Here is a 9425-nt window from a genome sequence, read left to right as displayed (position 1 = left end):
GCAAAAACAACTAGATTAATATAAATTTCAAATATTAAAGTGTTAAAGACAAGTAAATAGTCAGTAATAAGATAGGAACAAACAAATCAATTAGCAATATCATAAATAAATACAACTGAAAAAAATTTCAGGTACAGAAACTGTAATTAAAAGTTTAAAAACACTGCATAGTCAATTAAAGTTATTAAATATATTCAGTCAAGATCAGTGAATGATTTTCTTTTGTTCTTTGATTAACATTAATGACAGTCAGCTCGTTTATTAGGCTGCTGTCTCTTTAACACCGAACGCATGCAGATCTAAAAATACTGTACATGTGTGTTTTCTTTCTCATCTGTTTACGTTCACGTAAGACAAAAACGACTGTGTTTATGATGATATACTGACGTAGTTTTCTGCATATTGGTCGACAAATATGAAAGAAGTCAGTTTCGGCCCAGAACATCCTTTTTTACAGTTGAAATACACGGAATGGTTCGAGAACGGACACAAACCGGGAACCCGTACCGCAACCTCTGTTCTCTGTGCTTGCGCTTCGTGTGCGCTGCACACAAACAGGGCGCAAGTTCTTCCCGTTCCTGCACTTAAATCGTTTTTAATCACATTAAAATGCGAACGCAGGAATCGTTAAGCACAATCGAAATGCACGCGTCTTATCGAATACCCGGTTCTTGGAAATTTGGAACCGGTTCTAAAATGGAACCGGTTTTCGATACCCAACCCTACTCTTACATTTGTGTTTTTCTCTAAGCTGATAATTTTATTCACATTTGGCTGCTTTTTAATAAGAAAACTGTAAGATAACATTAAGGACTAAACCAGAATGCATAAAGTCAACATATTTTCATGGACTAGATTTAAGTATAAACTCTTAACTCTCGAGAGGCCGTATGAATCGCAGGCTGCTAGTTTGAAACCACTGGTTTGGTAGATTTTATAAGTCCTCCTAGAATTTTATGACGCATTTGGGACTGTCGCCTGTAACAAGATTGGGCCCGTACCGGGGTCGGGGGAGAAAAATTATTCATTGTGCTGTGACTCACTCAATCATTGGATACAACTGAACATTTGTGCACGGCCAAGAAAACAAGACACAATGTCTCCTGAACTAAAGTGGCATTGCCTCCTCTGATACTATGTTTTCATACTGTTTTTTTCTGTTGGCACATCAGAGCAGACATATTTGTGTGGCTTCTATGAATCTTCACACAGAATTAAACAACAAGCCATTTTAAACATTGAAGCATTGATATGCATCAAGGATCAGCTTTGGAATCCGATTCCAGAAGTGTTAGATGCTGAACTATTCCCACCACTACCCAATACAGTTGCCTCAAGTGTTTATAGACATTCGTTAGAGATTTAATTAGGCTGGTGCATTGAAAGAACAGGTAGAGGAGATCATCGTAGAATATTCTGCTAGCCTAGACCTGATTGATTCATCATCTTTGCTTCTCACGCAACAGGAGGCACCAAGCCAAGAAGCCCAGTCCAAAGAACAACATCTGTTGTCTGCACAACACTTTCCAAGAAAAATGCTCCCTGCTGTGAATAAGACTGTGCAGACATTAGGAGATGGGTCATTCTGAACACTGAACACCAGCATCGTTTGCACCAGTCATCTGGAAAGTGGGCTGAAGGTGCCAGATTTTGAATCCGCTTTCGCACATTAAATATGTAAAGGCTGTGGTGATAACATCCTTCAGAGAATCAGGTTGTGCACGGCCAAGAAAACAAGACACAATGTCTCCTGAACTAAAGTGGCATTGCCTCCTCTGATACTATGTTTTCATACTGTTTTTTTCTGTTGGCACATCAGAGCAGACATATTTGTGTGGCTTCTATGAATCTTCACACAGAATTAAACAACAAGCCATTTTAAACATTGAAGCATTGATATGCATCAAGGATCAGCTTTGGAATCCGATTCCAGAAGTGTTAGATGCTGAACTATTCCCACCACTACCCAATACAGTTGCCTCAAGTGTTTATAGACATTCGTTAGAGATTTAATTAGGCTGGTGCATTGAAAGAACAGGTAGAGGAGATCATCGTAGAATATTCTGCTAGCCTAGACCTGATTGATTCATCATCTTTGCTTCTCACGCAACAGGAGGCACCAAGCCAAGAAGCCCAGTCCAAAGAACAACATCTGTTGTCTGCACAACACTTTCCAAGAAAAATGCTCCCTGCTGTGAATAAGACTGTGCAGACATTAGGAGATGGGTCATTCTGAACACTGAACACCAGCATCGTTTGCACCAGTCATCTGGAAAGTGGGCTGAAGGTGCCAGATTTTGAATCCGCTTTCGCACATTAAATATGTAAAGGGTGTGGTGATAACATCCTTCAGAGAATCAGTTTTTTTTTTTTCCAAATGACGGACTGCTGTGATTGGGATGACCTGTTATTCTGGAGCTCTGGTTACTCAGTATTGTTACTAAATCAATACTGTAGGCAACAATAACAGCAACAAAAAAGCTTATTAACTGCATAAAGCCTTTTTTTTTTTTTTTTTTTTCAAAATAGATGACACTAACTTAAAAGTCCAAATGTGGATGAAATGTAACATGGAAATGTCATATGGGATAATAAAGCTTAAATTTACAGTAGATTGGTACAAATTTCCTTTTATTTCTTGGAAATAAAAAAAATGGAATGAATAATAGGTGGCACAACTTTAATTTTTTAGATTTACTATTCCTTTAAAACGTTGCTTAATCGAGTTTGACAAAAACAAATTCTGAAATTATTAGGATTATTATGCAAGTGTGTATTTTTCTATAAAATTCATGTATAGATTAGTGTTTTAGCTACTATCTCTAAATTGAATTAGATGTTCAATATGGAATAATGTGCACTAAGGAACCATAACACAAGAAACACGAATTAGTAATTGGGCCAATTTTGATTTCTTACTGACCACAGTATTATTTACTATTATAGTAATTTATTACTACTTTAAATTTGCTTTTTTTAAATTTCATTATAATTTTAAGTGTTAATAATTTTGTGATTTTGTTAGTTTTTAAGTATTTCTATTTAGCTTTATTTTTATTTCAGTTTTAATAATTTCCTTTTCATTATTTCAATTAACAAAAACTGTTGAATACTTTTAGATTTAGTTAATAACATAGCACTGATATTGACTTCAATATTTTGGTTAATTTGATTCTGCTTTCAGCACATATAATTGTAGTAGTACTATTAGTTGACTAACTAGATGAAGCACAGAGACAGATCCCCTCCGAAGACCTTGTCACCTAAACGGCCATCGGGACAAGACCACGGGAGCCAGATGAGTCCTCTGCACAATCTGACTTTGTTGCAGCAGCCTAGAATTAAACTGCTGGTTTCATCTGGCCAGAGTAGAACAGCACACAATTTTCCTGTTTAATACTGTAAAGCTGCTTTGACGCAGTCTGCATTGTAAAAAGCGCTATATAAATAATGGTGACTTGACTTGACTACTATGATCAGTTTGATACGGTATATTTTACCAATTTAAACCAATTCCCAGAGATTTCCTCAAAATCAGCACAGAGAATGCAGTTCGAGGTACTGTTTTATCTCTTATCACCGTTGTTTTCAGCATCCTTAAAATTTGGGATACAAGGCAAATTGACAGTTTTCCCTTCTACACATCACTTAGTGTCATTTAGTTCTGAGGATTGCCGCAGTCGATGAACACATGTTTGCAAAGAAAGAATACAGGTCTTGCAAACCAAAGTGAATCATCATATCTGCTGGTCTGATAAACGATCCCTGAATCATTTTATCTGCTGTCCATGTTTCCTGTTGTTTGCACTGTGATAGTGAGGACGTCGCTGAATCGTTGACTCATGTGTTGAGGGTTATCCTGCCAAAAAGGATTGGCAAGCTTGTGCTGTCTGTTTGGCTGGTCTAATGTACAAATATTCTGTTGTCAAATCCTGATACTGTTCATTCCGATTAGCATTAGTGCAGAAAGTGCAGGTACACACACACACACACACACACACACAGTTCAAAAGTTTGGGGTCGCTAAGATTAGGCCTATTAAACTGTTTTTGAGAGAAGGCTAAACCAAGGTCAATACAGTAAAAATAGCAATGCTGTAAAATTCTATTTGAATATATTTTAAAATAATTAAATTTTTTTTAACTTTTATTTTAAAGTAATTTATTCCTGTGTTAAAGCTGAATTTTCAGCATCGTTACTCCAGACTTCAGTGTCACGTGATCCTTCAGAAATCATTCTAAGACGCTGATTTGCTGCTCAAGAAGCATTTCTTATTATTATCACTGTTGTGCTGCGTAATATTTTTGTGTAAACCGTGAGGTTTTATTTTTCAGGATTTTTTGACGAATAGAAAGTTTAAAAGAACAGTGTGTATTTGAATGTATTTGATAGTCTTTTGATCGATTTAATGCATCCTGGCTGAATAAAAGTATTAATTTCTTACATAGAAGAGAAAATAAAACTTATTGACACCAAACTTTTAAAAAGTAGTGTATACTGTGACATTTTCCATTTCATTTCAGTAGTTTGACATGTTTCCTAGTGGAAATAATGAAGGCGTGATTTTATCCACCAGGATTAGATTGGATTGTGAAGGGATGAAACATGTTATGTTGTGATGTTATCGTTTAATATTTTACCTCCCTGCCTCCACAGTCTAGGTTACGTCAGCAGAAAATGTTTCTGAGGCTGGGAAAGTTATTACATTTTTAATGAGAGGTTATGAAAACAAACATTTTCTGTAGAATACAGTGAACTTACACAATAAGACCAGGATCATTTATTAATAAACAAAGTAATGGTCAGAGCCATGATGACACACAAGAGCTGTTTTTGTTCAGTGGTTGTGGCTTTTTTCAGTCTCTTAGTAGGAGAAGATGAAGCGTAGTGTTTGAGGGAAGTGGAGGTGAATGGGTCTCAGTATCAGAGCAGCAGCTGACTGTCATGGATGGCTAACTGCCACGGGCCTCTAGTTTGTTATTCTCTGCCATATCTTGTGAAAAAGCTTTCTCATCCACAGCAGGTTTTGCTGCTGATATTTATTGCAGAAAAAAGACCTCTATAACAGCACTTTAATACTGCATGCTTTCAGGTCAGGGAGAGCAAATGTTTTCACCAGAAAAAAATTCTGACAGTTAAAAACATTTTTAACTGGGTAATTTACAGTCTCCTTGATGAAAATGTAATTACATTTAGAATGTTTTGCCATTGCAACAGTGCTTTATGATTAGGGCATGGCACCGTGCCAAGGTCATGAGTTCACATACTGAGTGAAAGTGCCAAAAGCAGAAATGTATGTTACAAAGCCATAAATTGTTAATTTTAGGAACAGATGTGACTATTTAAACCTTGAGATTGTGAAGATACAACACAGGATCAGTAGATATGCTTTCTTGTACAGTAAATGTTGCTCTTTATAATAAACATACAATGAAGCAAGCTGCAAATATGGAAGGCCAAAACTGCAAAAATGATAGTGAACAAATCATATTCAGTTGAACTGCACATTACAAGATTAATTAGTCACGCCAGGGGTAAATGGACCACCCCTCATTATAATAGTGTTAACTTTCCTTTATTGATATATTACTTTATTTTTTTAGCAGTTTTGGTCTTGTATACACTGAAATACATTTAGTGTACAGAATTTACTTTCATTCGGAAATTGCTGGTAAATTTCACAAATAATTTCAAAGAAAACAGCCAGTAACACATTGAATGGAAAATGAAATAGGATTTTCTTGTAAAGTGTACTATTTCAATAAAGAAATACATTAGTGCTGTCAAACGATTAATCGCGATTAATCGCATACAAAATAAATGTTTTTGTTTACATAATAAATGTATGTGTACTGTGTTTATTTATTGTATATATATATATACACACAATACACACACATACAGTATATATTTTGAAAATATTTATATGTATATACATTTACATATTTATATTATATTTTATATTATAAATATATTTAATATATAAACAACCTATTTTTCTTAAATATATACATGTAGGTGTATTTATACTGTATATACATAATAAATATACACGGTACACACTACTGATATTATGTAAACAAAAACGTTTATTTTGGATGCGATTAATCATTTGACAGCAATAAAATACATACATAAAATGAAACGAAAAACTGTGCAAAAGAACCAAGTTATTATTTACTGATAACCTTCTCCTCAAGTGAACTCATTCAAGATCCTCCAAAATTACTTTGTTTTCCACAGTAGAAATAGTCGTTACATTAGTCGTTAGTTAGTCATTGGTCTTTAAGAAACTGAATCGGGTCAGTTGTGAATTCATGTTTACTTTGGTGAGCTGTGTCCTCAGTGTTGGGCAAATAGAGAGCCCAGTGTTGTTTGACCATTTTTCTTTTACACACCCTGTTAAGCAAGGTAAAGTGCACATTGCTTGAATCCCATTGTGCTTTCATTCATTGTAACATTTGATAACATTTAAAACTATTTTTTATTCTGTACTATGGTGCAGTGTCCTTTATCTAATCTTATCTTGCTGCTTATTACCCGAACACGTACCAGATATCATTCAAACTACAGTCAGCTTTACCTTCTGTAATATATAACCAAAATGTCCCTTTTTCAGTGCCCTGACACTCCATACAGTCATTGACTGTAATGACTATAATGTCACAGTGTGTGTCTGCAGTGCAGGAGTTCATTATTCTGCTGTGGTAACTGTAGGGAGGAGGCCTGTCGGATGCGGCGGTAATGAGCAGCCTCTGTGTTAATTAGGCAAAGGAAGAACAATTGCTTTGAGTTGTGACTGAATGAGGTGATTTCCGAGAAGGCCGTGTGTGAATGTGGTGACTGATATTAATATTAATGTAACTTGTGATGTGTGTCTCGTGGTAGACAAAAAACAGGAGTTCACTTGGAGTTTGAAGTTTGTGAATTCATAAACCAGATGCTAATGGGATGTTTTTCATTATACCATCCCGATGTGTTATTTTGCACTCTTGAGTTGGAATCTTCATTATGTTTCAGGATTATGAGCATGCAAATGTTTTAAATAGTGTTTCTGATATAAACCCCAGTACTAAATTGTCATTAGAGATTCATTTCTGTTCATCGTGTTTCAATGAATCAATGTAAAACTGTGATTAACACAAATTAAATTGTAAATTATCTTGTCACAAAAAAAAACATTTCTTGTGTGAAGTCCTTGTCCATTTTTGATGTCTGAGTCAATAATATATTTTACAAAGTGAATTTTTACTATGTATTGGTGCATATAAATAGTTATATCAGTTAATTAGTGTTACAAATGAAATGTCATTCTTCATTGTTTTTGAGTGTAAACATTATGGAAAACTTTTTAAACTAGATTTTTGCTATATTTTACTTTTTGCAGTTAATGTTTTCAATCTAATTGGCTGGATGGTCTGTTTGGTTGAAATATGGTTCACCTGACTAAAGATAATTAAAAAAAAAGGTTTTAATTCATTTTAGAGCAGTTACATAGTATTAGCTATTGATAAAAGTCTTAATAATATAATTTTTTGGAGATGTCATCCAGTACTAGTACATTGAATATTTGTAACAGCCACTCTACTCATTTGCATTTTGCATTAATATTTCAACAGTCTGTTGTCAGGTATTCCTTGCATATTGTATTTATTTTTTTCCTCTGTAACCCCCTAGGGTATAAATAAATTTTACTCTATTATTTACATGCATGTCAGGATTTTCTTACCAGATGATCTGGATTAGATTCACTTCTTGTCCTGGAAGGTTTTGCTGCTGATATTTATTTTAAACCTCTTTCACTTCATAGATCGTGTTGCAACACTGTGACAAATCACATTTCAGTAACCCAAGCAAATGTGTTTTTCAGAGCGCTCAGGGCCTGAGGACCTGTGAATGAGGAGGACACCACTGAAACCAACTCCAGTTTCAGGTATGAAAACACACTATCTAAATAATTTGTTGTGTTTGTGCATCCTTGTCTTACAGTCGGCCTCCAGAAATAGCTCTAATTGGAAAATGACATGTCTCTAGAGAGCTCTCTTGTGATACACAATTGTGTCTCATGATGTTCTCACACAGTCATCTTCGGTGCAGGCATGATCAAAGAGATTTGGCTGTTCTAGAAAGGAAGTGTTTTTTTCATAGCAAAGTTGATGCTTTCCCTTTTTCCCATGACCTCTTTCCCATGTCTTTCACATCTTGCTGTCTGTTACTGTAACAGTTTAAAGTCATAGTCAGAATTGACCATTTACTTTTTTTAATAAACATTCCTGGTCTTATTCTTTAAATACATATTCCTGGTCTTAGTGCACAGCTTATTAAATGAAATATTTGGTTTTGATTTTTCAGTAGTGGTGTTGAGATGTCAAATATTTTTGTAAAATGAATACTATACTGCAGTTCATGTTTAATCATTGTCTATTTTAACATACCTGTGCTAGTTTTAGATTGTTGCAGTGGTAGTCTTCTTGCAACAGAATTAAAAGCAACCAGACAAGGTACAAGAAGACCCGGGTAGAGACCAAGTCCCAACACAACTCAGAAAGCAGAGGGTGACACATTCTGCTCGTCCTGACTAAAAAAGCTAGATTTAACCAGGCTGTTTTTCTAGACTTGTATCATCAGATATGCAGGTTATAAGGGAATTGAGAATGATCTCTGTCTGAAGCAGTGAGAGGAAGTGTGTGGGGTGCCAGGAATGGGCGTCACATTGGCTCAGTGGCTGCTTCACAAAAATTCAGACAGCTGAATGTCCTGTTGTCTTAAGGCCGGGACTGTCGGCGCGTGTGAGAGCTCTGATTGGATGTTCAGCTTAGAGAAACAAGTCTAACAACATGAGCCGCTTAAAATGATTAAAGTTATCAACGTTACTGATATTAAAAATGGTAAGCAAGCGCTGCTTTGTTTATGTTTCGTATATCTGTGTTTACCTAGTATATCTTTGTTTCGGTTTCTCCTTTTGAAAGACAAATATATACTATTGATAGCTGCTGATATAGACAGTTAATTCCTCTCACGCATGCGCAGAACGCACGTGTTAGTTTGCCATCGGCTGTAGTCTGTGCGGTGTGTTCGAGCGCAGCTTTTTGGTCCGACGCTGCCGACGTGAGGCGACAACACCGTCGGCTTTCGTCGCCGCTAGTTCTTTGAAGTCGGCTTGTTGTGTCCCGGCCTTTACTGAGTATCCAAACTAATGCAATACAGAAAATCTTACAGTATCTGGGAAATATTGAACTCTGACATATTTGGACATTATCTGTCATGCTTAAAGCCAACAAAGGCAACATTTTCTGCTTTTTGGTATCCATTAAAATCCAAAACTGAAACAGCTGTTTAAAAGCAATTTAAAAATGCTTATTTTTTATTGAATATGGGTTGAAACTAGGGATGTTCATTTCGGTTGAACAACCGACAACCGACAA

General features: G+C 35.6%; 1 protein-coding gene across 5 annotated transcripts in view; it reads left to right on the top strand.

Annotated features, from left to right (window-relative positions):
* The window catches only part of tjap1 (tight junction associated protein 1 (peripheral)), a 129602-nt gene that overhangs the window by 57937 nt on the left and 62240 nt on the right, over nucleotides 1–9425 (top strand). For all 5 annotated transcript variants that reach the window (XM_016461853.1, XM_016461849.1, XM_016461851.1 and 2 more), the window contains one exon: nucleotides 7871–7933. The gene's annotated coding sequence lies outside the window, so the exon portion shown is untranslated. The remainder of the gene's footprint in view (nucleotides 1–7870; nucleotides 7934–9425) is intronic.

This window comes from Sinocyclocheilus anshuiensis, unplaced genomic scaffold (genome assembly GCF_001515605.1).
Source record: "Sinocyclocheilus anshuiensis isolate Anshui unplaced genomic scaffold, SAMN03320099.WGS_v1.1 scaffold460, whole genome shotgun sequence".
NCBI lineage: Eukaryota > Metazoa > Chordata > Actinopteri > Cypriniformes > Cyprinidae > Sinocyclocheilus > Sinocyclocheilus anshuiensis.
Note: the sequence above shows the minus strand (reverse complement) of the source record. Positions and strands in the feature narration are given on the sequence as shown.